The 15,886-nt window shown below is 35.0% G+C and overlaps 1 protein-coding gene across 4 annotated transcripts in view; it reads right to left on the bottom strand.

The window, feature by feature from the left end:
* tp53i11b (tumor protein p53 inducible protein 11b) overlaps positions 1-15,886 on the bottom strand; it is a 131,021-nt gene that overhangs the window by 54,496 nt on the left and 60,639 nt on the right. For all 4 annotated transcript variants that reach the window (XM_073929151.1, NM_001077249.1, XM_073929152.1 and 1 more), the window contains 1 exon segment: positions 2,757-2,900. The gene's annotated coding sequence lies outside the window, so the exon portion shown is untranslated.

The raw sequence follows: 15,886 nt of genomic DNA, 5'->3' as shown, positions 1-15,886 counted from the left end.
CTAAAGATCACATGAAAAACATTTTAAATTAATGGGAGGGCAAAATATTTTTACTTCAACTGTATTTGTTAATGGTTACAAGTAAAAAAAGAGCCTTGATGTATCAATGTTAAAAATGTGTAATTCAACAACAATACAAATTAACTACAATACATAAATTAACATGGAAGATTATTTAGATTTGAAGTTATTTAATTAGCTTGTTTTTGAAGACTGCAGAGTGATGCATGAAAAAAAATGACTTTGGATAATTGTTTAAGCAGTTTGTGATATATGTTAAAGTGTACCCCCTAACACAAGTGGCTTCTTCCCAGGCCCCCCAGTTACTCTGGTCTAGAACTGCCACTGGAAATTAACCTTTTTGGTCTTTTACCGTTTATACTCACTCACTTGGTAAGTTATCAAGGTCCCTTCAGTGTAGCTGAATTGTTTTATGCTCATGAATAGGTTTAGGGCTCTAACGTCCATGCAGAGAGCGCAAAACGCAGGGCGCAAACGCTTTCAGGGCGTATCAGAACGCATTTTTGCTAATTTGAGGACGGGAAAATCCGCTTTGCGTCATGGCGCATGGTCTAAAATGGTTGAGTTTATCTTCTTAATGAGTTATACAGTAGGTGTGTTTTGAGAATAAACCAATTAGAGTCTCATTTCCCATTCCCTTTAAGAGCCAGCTGCGTCGCGCCATAAGCGTATTCGATATTTACAGGACGTAAAGTAAGTCTAAGTGGAAAAACTGAGCATTTCACTAGCAAACAGTTAACAGTTTTTTTAACAGAAAACTGTTAAACAGAGCATCTACTGCTGAGAATGAGAGATAATGGATCACTTTCTCTCTTGGATAGGGAAACCTTTACGCACAGATATCAATTAGTCTATAAATAATTAATTGCGTTTGTCAAGCGCAAATATTCGTTTCAAAACTATTTCTAAATTAAGTTCTTATGTCCAGGTTATGTCCATAAGGTTCTATCTGCGTTCTGAATGATTTTGACATATTGAGCTTCAAAGTTTTTGCATTCCATAGCAAACAGTATGTGTGTAACATTTTTTTTTTTTATAAAAAGTCTTAAAATGTAAACAACTTACAAAAAAACATCCCATAATGTAAATAAGTTGTCATTTAATAAGCATATGTCAATAACTCAATTTTGACAAAAATGTCAAATAGAACCTTATAATTCTAAAATGACGCATTATAAATGTCAAGCCTAAATGAATTTATTTAAAGTGAAACTGACACTGTTGCTTGATGAAATAGATCACAGCACATTTTAAAATAAATAACTAAAAACTGATCTATGAAAACATGTCATCCTTTTTATTAATCCAACAAACACAGTTCCAAAACTGAGTCTAAGGCCCAACCCCATAGGGCAGGGGTGTCCAAACTCGGTCCTGGAGGGCCGATGTCCTGCAGATTTTAGCTCTAACTTGCCTTAACACATCTGTATGGATGTTTCTAGAAAGCCTAGTAAGAGCTTGATTACCTTGCCCTGGTGTGTCTGATTGGGGTTGGAACTAAACTTTGCAGGACACCGGCCCATCAGGACAGAGTGTGGACACCCCAGCCGTAGGACTGAGGACAAAGGGATATATACCCCTTCGAATGAAGATTTTTCAGGACCACACTTGAAACCAAGGGGTAAGAAAATTTCCCAGAATACACCAGCCACAGCTACACCCGGTAGTAAGGATATCCACAAATGAGTACTTTTGTCATTATTACAAATTTTAACAACAAACAAGCACATGTTTAAATACATTCAAAACCGCATTCGTGCTTTACAATCATGTTAAAAAAAAAAAACACTAAAATTAAACACGCTAAATTTTGCAATCTATAATCCTTAATAATAACTCCTGTACAAAAGATCCATAACATTCTGACACTGGAATACCCTGTCAGTAATGTCTAGTGGTTGGGAATGAGCTTTTTACAGTGTCTGCTATAATGTTAATGTTGTTTTGGTGTGTTTACATAGATGAATATGGTCACGGTGTAAATGCAGAGTACAGTTATGATCTTATTGCACATTATATCGTTATGATAACATAATATATGCCTTCAGGGATTTCCTGAAGATAAATATAAAAAAAATAACACAACTAGAATCACTATAGCAGTCACGATCATCTGATCTCAAATTAAGCAAGAAATGGTGATGACATATGATGACGTGTACAGGTGCTGTAGTCCTATCCCAATTCTTAGGGGTAAATTTAAGCCCTTCCCCTTAACACTTGGTTTTAAGGGGGAAGGGGAAGGGGTAGCGGTACAAAAATAGAATTGGAATTGGGCCTAAGTGAACCCTATATGAAGCAATGAATTACTCAAGGGACTCGATTATATTTTACTTTCATTAAGGCTTTTAAATTACATCACAAGAGACAAAATCAGACTTGACAAGACCCTTAGTTGCTGCTGCACATTTCCAGACAAAACTTAAACTGTACATGCTGACAAGTGTCCACACGCCGCCTCGACTTTACATCACAAAATTGTGTTCTTATTTCTCATGTCTCCAATGTAATTTCCTGTTATTTGGACATTGTGTCTCACAATTGTGACATGCATGTGTTCCCTAAAAACAAGTCTGTAGTCATACTGGAAAAGGACATTTGAATGTGAGAAGTTGACAGGGCTACAGCGTGTCCTGCTTGGTCTGCAAGAATATGATATCTCTCAGGTGGATGAATAAGAGCAGGGCATGAGTGAGTGTAAAGGGGCTGTCTTTCAGTGTGTGTACTGCAGTCACCTGCTTTAGTGTGCTGGACAGCAATAGTATGGCAGGTGCTCCCTCAGCTGAGGGAGAGGGGAGTTTGGTGTCACAATCGATGTGGAAGAGGATGAAACGGATGAAAAGGCTCCAGCACTTCTGAGCCTGGAGGAGTTCAGGAAGCTGAAAGAGGGGAAAGAACAGAGAGGAGTGGATTTTAAAAATACAACAGTCAGCAGTGTGTTCTTCAAACAGCAAGAAGTATATAAAACATGGCGTGTTGCTTTAAGTTTTAATGAAGATATGTTTAGACCCGAGTTTTAAAGATGAAAAATTAAAATAAATCACTGCTGCAACACATTGCAATACATTCACATTAATAATAGAATACAGCGTTCACACATTTCATACATTAGAGAGAATCGGTTTACCTACTTTTTTAGTCACAAGGAAAAAACTACTATCATACTTTTTTGAATACAAAGATGACACCCACTAAAATAGGATTGAAAGTAGCAAAATATTATCAGACCTATTTAGAACAATAATTAATTATATTTATATTTTAAAAGTGGTTTAATATGTGTATTAGCAAATAAAAATGCTGCTTGACATTGAGAAATCTATATTCAACATAGATGATTTCATGTTTTAAAATGTATTCAAACATAAAACAGTTAATTTTATTGTATAAATATTTACAATATTACTTTTCTTATTTGATGTATTAATTGCAGCTTTTTTCATTTTTTGGATCAGTAAACAACCCATGCATGCAGACAGTAAAAAATTCTTGCCACATAGATATGAAGGGTTCCTGCAAAAGCCTCTAAACGCCATGTCCGCCAAAAATCAGTTAATGACATTGAGCGAATGCTTTAGGCACAAAGTACATGTTCGACAAATATTTTTGCTTTAAATCATCTAAACACCAGCGTCCGCCCATTCAGAAATTACAGTTTGTTTGCAAAAGCCTCTAAACGCCACTTGCCTTTGACAGCAAAAGCCGCTTTGTCCCAAGAACCAATCAGAAGGCACAAATGGGATCATGTGTTTTCAGTGTAGCAGTGCTGATACGCCGGCTTTTTATGAGGAGAGCGTTTTATTTCGATTAAGACTTTAAAAGATGAGGTTTGATGAACTGCATGAGCCTGTCTGATTGTCAGAGAATGGCAAATGAAAACGTCCCTTTCATCAAAACTCTGTGCATTATAAGAAAAAGAAATCACACTATGCAGTCAGAAGTGTAACATGCATTCATAACAGTTTTTTGCACAGTGACACTAATTTGAAAGAGTTCTATTAACTGTACATTAGACAACAACTTAACTTCATCAAAGATGGAATCAAGATGCTGTTCTTGCTGTTCAGCAAGATTAATTAAGGTCAATTTTAATGTTATTGATTAACGCACTTACTTGACAGATTTGTGTATTTTTATTTTAGGTGCTTAGGGTAATGTGTTTTATGTTTGGTTAAATAAATTCTAATTATATCTTTAGTGTATGGGTGGAGCCGAACCCGAATACGGTATTCGGAAAGGCACGAATAGCGTGTTTTTACAAATACTTATTTCGAACAAATACTTGAAAATGTATTTGTATTCGGGAACAAGAAAAACATTCTATCAAAAACCTGCGTTTCCTCATGAGACCGCAGAGCATGCCCGCGTGAGTGAGTGAGAGAGTGAGTGAGAAAGTGAGTGAGACGCTCAGGAGTCGGAGGGCGGGGTGGAGGTAAAGGTGACTGGCACGGCTTCTCCACACAGCAACAGAGAAGGCTCGGCTGAGCGAAAAAATGCTTCACTGCATCACTATTTATGTTAAACAGATTTTTGTACCTTAATTGGGTTCCAGAAGCAGTTTATAAACTTGTAGCGCAGTTGAAGCGGAGTTTGATCGGGATATTCCATTACGCTGCATTATTGACGTCTGCTATCGGGTGCTCTCTGTTTACGCAACGTTAGCTCTGTTAGCGCGGTAATTTAGACAATAGACTGTTGACAGAGTAACGTTAACGTTCGTTTATAAAGGTTAAAACGATGATTGTGCAGTTGTGTCGAATAGTATGCACTTATGGGAGTTATATGGTACGTCTAAATTAGTGTCTTTTGCAGACAGCAATGTACTTGCTATAGGCTAGTTAACCTTAGCATAGCTTCCCATCATTTATTAACTTGAAACTCCTCAAATATATTTGGGCACCGAAATAGAAAAAAGTGAGACTGCTGCTGAGCCATTTCTTGGTCCTCCACCAGTCAAAAATAATAATAAATAAAAAATAAAAAAAGCTTGTTCAAGTTCATTTTACAGTCAGTGGTGCTGCAGATAAAACAAAGTGATACTGTATGTAATGTGTGCAAAAGTGAAATCAGCAGAGGCAGAGAAATCAAACGTCTGTCAACATCTTCCATGCACATTCATTCATTCATTCATGATCTTTTTGGCTTAGTCCCTTCATTAATCTGGGGTTGCCACAGTGGAATGAACCACCAATTTATCCAGCATATGTTTTGCATAGTGGATGTCCTTTCAGCTGCTACCCAGCACTTGGAAACATCCATACACTCTCTTTCACACACATACAATACGGACAATTTAGCTTACCCAATTCACCTACCTCACATGGGGAGAACATGCAAACTCCACATAGAAATGCCAACTAACTCAGCTGAGGCTCGAACCAGCAACCTTCTTGCTGTGAGGCGACAGCGTTACTCACTGTGCCACCGCGCAACCCTCTATGTAATGTATTATCACATGCACTTAAAGCATCCTCGCCTGATACTGTCTGCCAACCCCCCACAAGCATCAATCCCCTCATCGGCAAAGCCATGTTCTGCTAAATTTTCCACAAGCACCAAACCATCAACACAGCCACATTCTGCCCCTGCAAGTCATTTTACTTTTACTTTTGTTCTGCCAGACCTCCCAGTCAGGGGTTTATTTAGTTTTATTTAGTTAATTTTAGTTTTTGGTATTCTGTGCATTAGAAAGAAGTTCTTTCAGAAAAAGAAAAGTATTGTCTGTTTTATTCTGTCTATTCAGCGTCCTTCAACAAGAACGGTGGTGGTGGGGTTCATAATATTCACAATGGTAGTTTAGTTATTGGTTTAACCATGGATGAGGTAATGGCTTATATGTTTTCAATGACGTTTCTTGTTACATGTTCAAAAACATCAACCAATATTGCATATCCATAATTATTATAATGGGTATAATTAAACAATACTTACACTATAACGTAAATTAGAAGTGTAATAAAAAAAATATATATTTTTGCATCATTTTGAATTTTACTCGAATACAAATACAAATACATTTCCCTTAGTGATTTAGTGATTTTTCAACTAATTACACTGTCTTGTCCCAGTAGGTGGATTTAGAGGTTTTTGCAAAAAAAAAAAAAGCACAAGTGGATTTAGCTGGTTGACGCAAAAGAAAATCTACTTTGTTAAAATCAAAGAATTGTCTAAAGTGACATTTTTGGGAAAAATATATATATATTATTTATTACAAGCTCATAAAATTTTCATTATCTATGAAATGAAACCACTGGACCTATATATAGAAGCCTGATTAAAAAATGCCCATTTACAAAAAAAAATAAATAAGTCTGATGGATTTATATGGTTATTTGCAAGCATATACACGTATGATCTGCTAAACCTGAATGAGCTGTGAATGAATGAGAGCAGCTTCTCTTAAGTGTTCCTCTGCTGCCGTCAGCAGTGACTCTAGTGAGCAGTTGATGACTTGATCGTGTCCAACTGATTACCAACCAATAACCACACAGCGGGACATTGGCTCATCACAGGCATACTGCAAAGGACGGCCAAAAAGAAATGCAAAAACATGCTCATCAGACAGCGTGTGGTAACTGATAACTCGAGTAGACACCAAATCTTCAACAATAGTCCCCCTAATGCTGCCAACTGCACTGAACTGCTGATGCCTGTGAATCATTACTTCCTTTACTGAGCGATCAGCCTGTGTGTGACTCTACCATGGCAAATAAGAGGCAGGCAATGAGCCATGCTTCAATCAATGTGCTGCAAATCTCACACACACACACACACACACACACACACACACACACACACACACACACACACACACACACACACACACACACACACACACACACACACACACACACACACACACACGATGTCATTCAGAAGCGTGTCTTCTGCAGGCGTGATGCTGATGCAGTTGCCTAGCAACCCCACAGATTGCGCATTTGGCACCCTCCTTCATTATTGAAAGTATATTTTCTGTGATGAGGCTCTGTTCGGCTCGTCGACTCGCCCCATTGTTACCCTTCTGGCGGTCAAATCATTCCTTTGACACAAGTTCGAGATCTCACAGTCATGTGGCAGTTTTATCGCCTGGTTTTGTCTGGTTAAAGCCTCCATGTGATGACATTTTGACATGGGACTAGTTTGTATTCAATAATGGGCTGATGACAGATGGGAAGGAGGAACAAAGCCTTTAATGTTCATTACAAAAAATCTCAAACCAGACACTTTGAGTAGTCTTGGGTGCTCAGTTTATAACATATTAATTAATTATCAAATTATTGAGAAACACATTGAAACTGCAGGAAAAACAGACATGTATGCAATAGGGATGTCAATTTCTACAAAACCCTGTGCTTGATGAGAATTTTAATTTGTGATCAATTAATCGTTAATCACCACTCCATCATAAACACAATAAAGTTAATACATTCAGCTAGGCTAAAAATCCACCCAAGCCTTTTCCATTCTGAGAATTACAGTTATTAGCCTAATAGCTTAGTCCTTGTAAACGATCTGTTTGTAAAATACATATGATTCTAGGCTACTAATAAATAAGCTAAATATGCAATGCATTATGATCCTTGCATAATGATCACAGCAAAAAAAAAAAAAAGCTAAGTGTTCATTTAATATATAAACTATTAAAATAAAAATAAAAAACAAGCCATTTTAAGTAATAGAACACTTTATGTAAAAAATCCAAACAATTATATAGTAGGCTACAGGCTAAATAAAGGTGCCTATATGTAAGTGTAAAGGAAATACAATCACAAAGACCAAATATTAGCCCAGCTGTACAATTATATTTCTTTTTCAAACATTTTCCAAGTGATGTTCAACAGAGCAAAAACTTTTTTTCACAGTATTTCCTATAATATTTTTCTTCTGGAGAAAGTCGTATTCTTTTTCAGTTTAGCTGCAATAGATCTATAAATGTAAAAGGTCAATATTATTGGCTCCCTTAATTATTATTTTTTTTTTTTCAAATTGGCTACAGACAAACCACTGTTATTCAATGATTTGCCAAATTAACTTAGCTTACTTAATTAACCTAGATAAAGCTGAACTCTAGTGCCTTGCTAAAAAACTATAAAATATGATGTAACGTCATCATGGCAAAAAAAAAAAAAAAAAAAAAACTTAGAAAAAAGAATTAGGTTAATAGTTTTGTCTTTAACACTGTAAATCTAATTATAATTATTAGAACTATCAGTCAAGAATGAACGAAGCTAGTAATCAATCATAAGCATAATAAGCCCTCTGGTATTACATAAAATTGCTTAAGTAAGTCCAAGTCAAATAATCTTTCAGAGCTCTTGCATCAGGAAAAAAAATAATAATAACAATACAATAGATGAGAGCTATTTTATTATTCCATTGTTTTTTGTTTTTATATCAGGAGTCTAATTATATTTTATACAGCCTAACCCTAGCTCACCCAAAAACACTTCCATCACACTGGATAAACTTCTAGATAAAAATAGAAACATCTTTTGTTTGTGTTATTAACCAACAGAAGTTGCGAGGACCAGTAAAATGTCCTCATTAATCAGTTGTCGACATGTTTAAATATCACGAAACCAGTACACAAAACACATTTTTTCTTGAAAATTCAGTACTAGTATTTTCTCCAAATGTTAGGTGCACTTTATGTATATTTAAGTTATTAAAAAGCATCCAATATATATGCCGAAAGCTCTGTAATGCATAGTTTTGTTATTTCAGTCAGTGTTCTAACACAATTTTATAAGAGGACCTTGCCAGCAAAAGGTCTCTGTCTGGAGTGTTCAAGGCATTTCTACAGATGCACATTTCAAATATAAACGGATCACTTTTCGTTAAAATCAAAGAGCTCTCATCCATGTTCAATTCGAAACAGAAACAAAAATTGTAAAGTAAACTTTAACAACTTTTGTTGTTTTTGTTGCTGATGTTGTTGTGTGTATCATCGTAAATTACAAATAAACTGTGGTTTCAGAAAGCCAACCTAAATAAATAAATAAAATATAAAATGCATCAGTAGTTTTTATATATATATATATATATATATATATATATATATATATATATATATTTAAAATCCGATTCTTTATAATGTTCTTAATAATTACCAAATTAAAAATTTTAATTTAGTTCCAGGGGCTTTATTTTTACTTTAAATGTGACATTTGTGCCATTTTTTTATTCATGTTGTTTAAAAATAATGTTTTTAATCAAAGCTATTTGTGTAATACAAAAACTGAAATTATACATAAAAAAATAATCAAAAAAAAAGCTGGACTAAAATCACTAGTAGCGATAGTGCCAAGTTAGTGTTGTCAGCACTAAATCAATCAGTGTTCTCAATGTTTGATTAATTCTGGAAGGAAAAATGTGGCTGACTTTGAATGGATTACAATTCATTAATTCAGCAGATTCATACAAAAATGCTGATTCATTCAATAACAAAACAAAACTGTATTTGATCTGCTATGACTTTGGAACTATTTTAATTAATGAAGTGAAACCAAAACAAGCATTACGGTTCCAAACATGTGAATTGGGTCACTGTTGTAAGTAATCACATCTAGAGATTGACCAGTTTCATTTCTGAAACATTATTTCTGAGGTTAATACATGCGATAAGTTGGAGTCTTTTTGCAATTCAATATGAAAAGTAGGCCATAATAATACATTGTGAGAATTTAGATATATTTTTACATTGATTGTTAAACTTATGTCGCAGATAAGAAGATTGAAATGCTGCAACCACCTAGAGTATATGAACATAATGTGATTTGTTTAACACAAAGCCAAATTTAGCTCTAAAATAACATCAAATGGCCTCTTCCGAATATATCAATACACATATGAATGAATGCTCAAACTTAAATATACATTTTTAAAAAATGATAAAACTTCATGATTTCTGATATCTGAGAATGAAAAGTAAACCTTTGTGTAAAAAAAAAATCATTATTATTTTTAAATCTGAGCAATCTGTGGATTATTGGCTTTGCTTCAATTATAATCCAACATCCTCAGGAAACATCATCAGAACTTTGCTGACTTGATAAGTACATGTCTGGAATAAAGAGGCTAGATGGTGTTAGTCACCCACAACATCATCTTAATTAAAAAGTCTTTTATCAAAGCGTTGCCTAAATGCATTTCATAAACAATATAATTGAAATCCACATTTTAACAAACAGCTTCAACCCAATGTTCTGTTGCTGGTCCATTAGTCCTGCAGACAGGGACAAAGCAAGCCGCTTTTATTTCCTGAAAGCATCTGTCATAGTCGTGCCACTGATGTGGGTGTTTAGTCTTGCAAATGCATTTCTCTCTCTCATTGCTCAGTGAGCTTGTGTTCCCATTAACATCACAGCTGATATGATTTTAAGTTACGATTACAAGCACATGGTTGATAGTTACAGCAATTATAAGAGCATTTGTAAGAGTTTGTTTGCTAATTCATTATAGCATTTCTAATGCTATTTACTAACAATTAATAACATAGTAAATGTTTAGTGCGTACTTATTTTCAACAGCTTGAAAACATGACATTATTTTACTCTGTTTGCTGCCTTACAATGAAGCATTATATTAGGGTTATTATCAATATTGGGTGTAATCAGTTACAAGTAACGAGTTGCTGTAATTAAATAACTTTTCCATCGGACAATTAAAGTATTATTTGTAACGATGTACCTTCCTTAATTGCTGTACATTAATTCAACAGTTCTGCATAAATCAATTCCAAGAAACAAATTAATTGTATAATTTATTATCCAAATATGTTTTGCTAAATCTTACAAATAAAAAAGGTCACAAACATCAAGGCAGTTGCACATATGATAAAAATCATCCTTTGGAAGCTCTTTGGACAGATCTGTGTGTACATATAGTGTGTCCACAGTCATATTGGAGTGACAAACACAATAAGTCATTTTTTTATTTCCTGATGTTAAAATACGAACCAAATCTCTCACATTTTGAGCCCCACCACATGTAGAAGTGTGGTTTACCCGCCCACCAAATTGATTGACAGCCACGTATTAACATGTCTCCGTAATAACGCATATAATCATATCAACAAGATAGGATGTACACAAAGCTGTGATCATCTGTCATCATCAAATGTGATCAAGAATGAGTTTAACAGGTTTAAAAGGTTTCTAAAACAGTGCATGTTTGTAATGAATAACAGCAATTTTGCCGTCTTTAGTTTATCAGCACAGACGCATGTCAGTGCAATTATAAAAGATGCTTCAATCCCGGTTTGTGGACGTTAAATCAGGTTTATTTTATACATTAACATAATGGATGTCCATACAGCAGTGGATATTAACCTTTATCCTGTGTGTCTGAGTGACTTTGTTACAACATTGTGTAACTCGTCGTTGCAACTCCACAACAAATACATCAAATAATCATAGGGAAAGTTCTTTTTAAGTATTTCTCACAAATGCTACGTGAGATCAGCTTCCTTCATGTGTCACTCTGCTGTTTATCTGACGCAGCTGAGAGATGGAGACACTCCATCTCCGGCACGTGGTATGTCTGGCACGTGGGTATGGGAGAACTAGCATCAAAGGCACAAGCAAAACAAAAGCTACAATGTGTCCAGAGCTGAAATTTCCAATATTCTGAAAGGTATAATAAATAATCTGATGGGTGTTTTGAGCTGGAACTTTACAGACACACTCTGGGGACACAAAAGACATTTCTTAAATAAATAAATAAATAAATAAAGCAATTTGTCAGTATGGTGGTTATGAAATATGTTGTCTTTCATTTTGAGCATTTTGATGCCACATATTGCTTAATCTTTAAGTATTATTTTTTAAGTAAAACTAAAAGGTTCTGGTTGGACTTAGTTAACCCTTGTGTGCTGCTGGGGATGTTTTTATGCACTCTGGGGTGATTTTAAGTCATAATTTGGCCACTACCGGTACTTTCTCTGTGTTTTAGCAAATGGATTGATTTTTGTGGACAAATGTTTACACATGTTTACACATTTACACACATATTTAGGAAAAAGCTTTAAAAAATTTAAAAACCTCAACAATAGACTGGGCAAATTTACCACCCTTTTGTGATGTTCGTGGCTGTTTTTGCCCCTTGATTTTCATTCTAACATTTTTTTTTTTTTTTTGTCATCATTATTTTGTCATTTTGTCATGTTAGTGCAAACAAAGATTAGTTTCTGGCTTTGGAGTTTTTGGAGTACTACACTGTATGAGCGTGCGTGCCACCTTTGTGCACTTGCCTTGATATGTCTAAGGGTGCTTTCACACCTAGACTTTTGTTTCGGAACCTGTCTCGAGGAGATGCGAGGAGAGTTTACTCACACGTGACTTATTTTAGCTATTTCCATTTAGAAACTTTGCAGTGTGAAAGCGAACCGCACCAAGAACATAGAGCAACTATGTAACAATTTTAATCCCTGTTTCGCATAAACTGATTCACAGTAGTGAAAGCACCCTAAAAATCTAAATAAAGTAGCTAAGCTCTCATAACATAGTAAACATAGTAAGTGTATTTATACACACACGCACGCACGCACGCACGCACGCACACACACACACACACACACACACACACACACACACACACACACACACACACACACACTATAATCTGCTGCTTTACTACACAGAAGTCCATACAAAATACAGAAACCTTTTTTACATGCAGGACTATCTGAAGGGTTAATAATTGCCAACTGATGATGAACAGCACAAATTAGAAATGTCATCTCTTCCCAACAGGGAAAACCACCAACAATCAAGAATGCATGATTATTTGGTGTCATGGCTTTGCAATCAAAACATGTGGTTATAATGGAAGTCAGTGAAGTGAAAACAGCCACTAGCTTAATGAAAGTGTAGTCAATTTGAACAATACATCAGGCGTAAAGTTTAATTTCTATTGCCTATGCATTGAGATTTATAGAGATTTGAAGTAGTTTTTCAAGAAATTGAAGTCAAAAACCTGAGTAATTATGTTGCTTTTCAGACAAAGTAATTAGGGAAGTAATTTTATTGTAATCAAAATTAATTACAATTTCACTGATTTAATTAATGCTTATTTAGTAATTAAATACTCTTATGTAGTAACCTGCCCAATGAGTATTATATTTAACTAAATACATTTTGTCTCGATGTAGTTAACTAATAACATATTCTTAATTAATTAGTAAACTTATTTTCTTTCAAGACAGAATTACAAGAGAAAAATCCATTTAAAATACTAAACTAACATTAAATGTTAGTAAACAGTAACAGTAAATTATAAAAATGCAAGCAATAACTGGCTGTTCCAGTAACAGAGCAGAGGATTTAACTGCTTTCATTGATTCAGCCTGACTAAACACATGACATGGAATCATCTCACAGAAGAGTTTATTTCAGACACTTGACTGAAGTTATAAGGCGATGTTGTAGGAAAAACCTCATTAAGTGTTGTATTTTCATGTGCTTTCAGATGTACAAAAGCACAGAACCACACAGTATATCACTGAGAGGCAACAACCAGCTGTATAAAAAAACTGCAGTATGATTATCTTTGATTTCAAGATTGAATTTGAAAAAGAGCTGTGCATTTTTGTGTACTCTAGCTTGTCAGTGAATTATGACTGTGTAACTGTTGCTCCATCTGAAAGTAGCTGCTGGAGATTCATTACTGATTGCAGAACCGGCTTTACTGATGAACTGCACATGCAAATCTCCTTAAATTAATCCGGCAACCATAAGTGAAACAGTTTGAATGATCAAAGATGCAATCAAAGAGTATCACCGACATGATGCAGAGGTAGGTATGGAACGATAGCCGTTTTCAAGGTATACCGCAGTTAGGAAAAGTCAAGGTTTTAAAACCATTAACATTTTCTGCAATACCGTCTCTAAAGTATGTGTAAGATTTTTTTTTTTTTACTTTTTTTTAATCAAAACTATCTTTTTTTTTTTTAAGTATCTGCAGTAAAAAAGAAATCCAAAGATGACATTTAAAAAAAAATAAAGACAGCAGAAGTCAATAATTAATTTAGCCTTTATAGGTTATCGTATCGTCAGAATCTAATAGCAGCCCATGCCTATGCAGAGGGGCATGAAATATTCAAAATCCTGCTTTATGAAAAGATGTTGGACTACAAAAAACACATTAGTGATGACCTACAGCCAATGAGAGGGCAAGATACAGTGGGAAGTTCAAGGAGTTGTAGACCACAGTGGCTTTGGTTCCATAAAAAGGCTCCATTTTGGACACAAGAAATAGAGGAACATTTTCAGAAGCCAAATTGTTAGCGATTCTTCCTAAAGCAAAGTCATGCAGTGTGAACACAGCAGCAGCAACAATGCTACCCAAGATAGTCATGACGTTTAAAAACAACAACAATATAATCTCCAAATAAAAAAACATTCAGCTACTGAAATATATCCGTCCACACCTCGAATGGCTTTAGAGGGAGTAAATTTTGGGTGGAACCATCGCTTAGAAATTCCTGAAATGTATAAATATGGCAACTTTTTACAGTGGGTTAACTGTCCAGCAGAAATATTAGTTGGAAAACCTTTGCTTAGATTCATCCGATAATCATCAGATTACACCCTATTTGTGTCCGTGAGCATTGGGTTGCTCCCATAGTAATTGCTGCCATCATTTTGTTCCTTTCACTAAGCCAGGAAGCACTGAAAAGGGCAAATAAGCTGCAGGCTGAAAGTAACAGGCATCTAATTGACAACCTGTGACAAAATGACAAAAAAAAAACAGCAAGGAATCTCCTCATGATGATAACCAGCTGCTGGACAAACACTCAACTTTTAGAATTTTGTGAATCTTTCACATTGAGGTTCTGCCTGTTCATCCAATTACAGGTTGGGAAGAATTTGCTCCTTCAATAACTTTCACACAATTTGCCAAAAATCTACAATTTAAAAAACATAAATAAGTGTGAAAAACAGCGGGGAAAGTTTATGATACAGTTAAACTATGAAATGCATACGCATTTAGTAAAAAAATTAAAGGCTTGTCTTCACAATCAAACAAGAAAGGTATGTACAGCTTCTTTACTTCATGCAGAAAAAAATTTATTAAAGTGTGTTATTCTATGGATGTTATAAATAATGTTATTATCTATATAAATATAAAGTCTAAAGGATACTACATAAAGTATGTTATAATCTGTGAAAGGTGTTTATAAAACTTTTTTGGCTCCATAATAGAACGTTCCAGTTAGGGCTGCAATAAAATCAATATTTATTAATCGTACACCACGGTCATTATCGATTAAAAAAAAAAGTTTGGTATGAAGGCTAGAAGTTTTGTTAAAATGGGACTGTTAAGCACGCCTTGAAAGCAGTGCCAATAAGCTTAGGGTGTCAATTTGTCATTTCCAATGAAGGCACGCATTTTTCAACACCTAGTTGAAAAACATCTAAACATTTCAGTATGCCCCAAGCGCACCGCAATTCATGCAAGTACAACTAACCAATCTCCTTCACACTTTGTATGAAAAATTCACATTTCAGTAATAACTAAAAACCTGAGACAAACACAGTGCACCCAAACACTGCAGTGCTTTTCACTTTTCTCCATAAACTTGCATTGGAGCTGCAGCAATTGTCCATTTGTGATCCTCTGAGAAAATGGTCAACTAGTTACTAGAGACACCATAGAAAATGGTGAAGGAAAGAGCTTGTCACTTTAAGTCAGAATAAAAACACGTGCAAAAAACAATGCTGTATAGCAGCAGTGAGGAGATTGTAAATGAAACAGGATGTCGCCAAATTGGCTTTTTGGTTTCTTTTCTTGTGCATCCCAGCCACTAGCTCCCCATCTGGAAAATTTTTCAACATAGGGGGTGATGTAGTAAAGTTGCAGTATG

The sequence above is a fragment of the Danio rerio genome, chromosome 18 (genome assembly GCF_049306965.1).
Source record: "Danio rerio strain Tuebingen ecotype United States chromosome 18, GRCz12tu, whole genome shotgun sequence".
Taxonomy (NCBI): domain Eukaryota; kingdom Metazoa; phylum Chordata; class Actinopteri; order Cypriniformes; family Danionidae; genus Danio; species Danio rerio.
The sequence above is the reverse complement of the archived record's forward strand: the minus strand, read 5'-3'. Positions and strand labels throughout refer to the sequence as shown.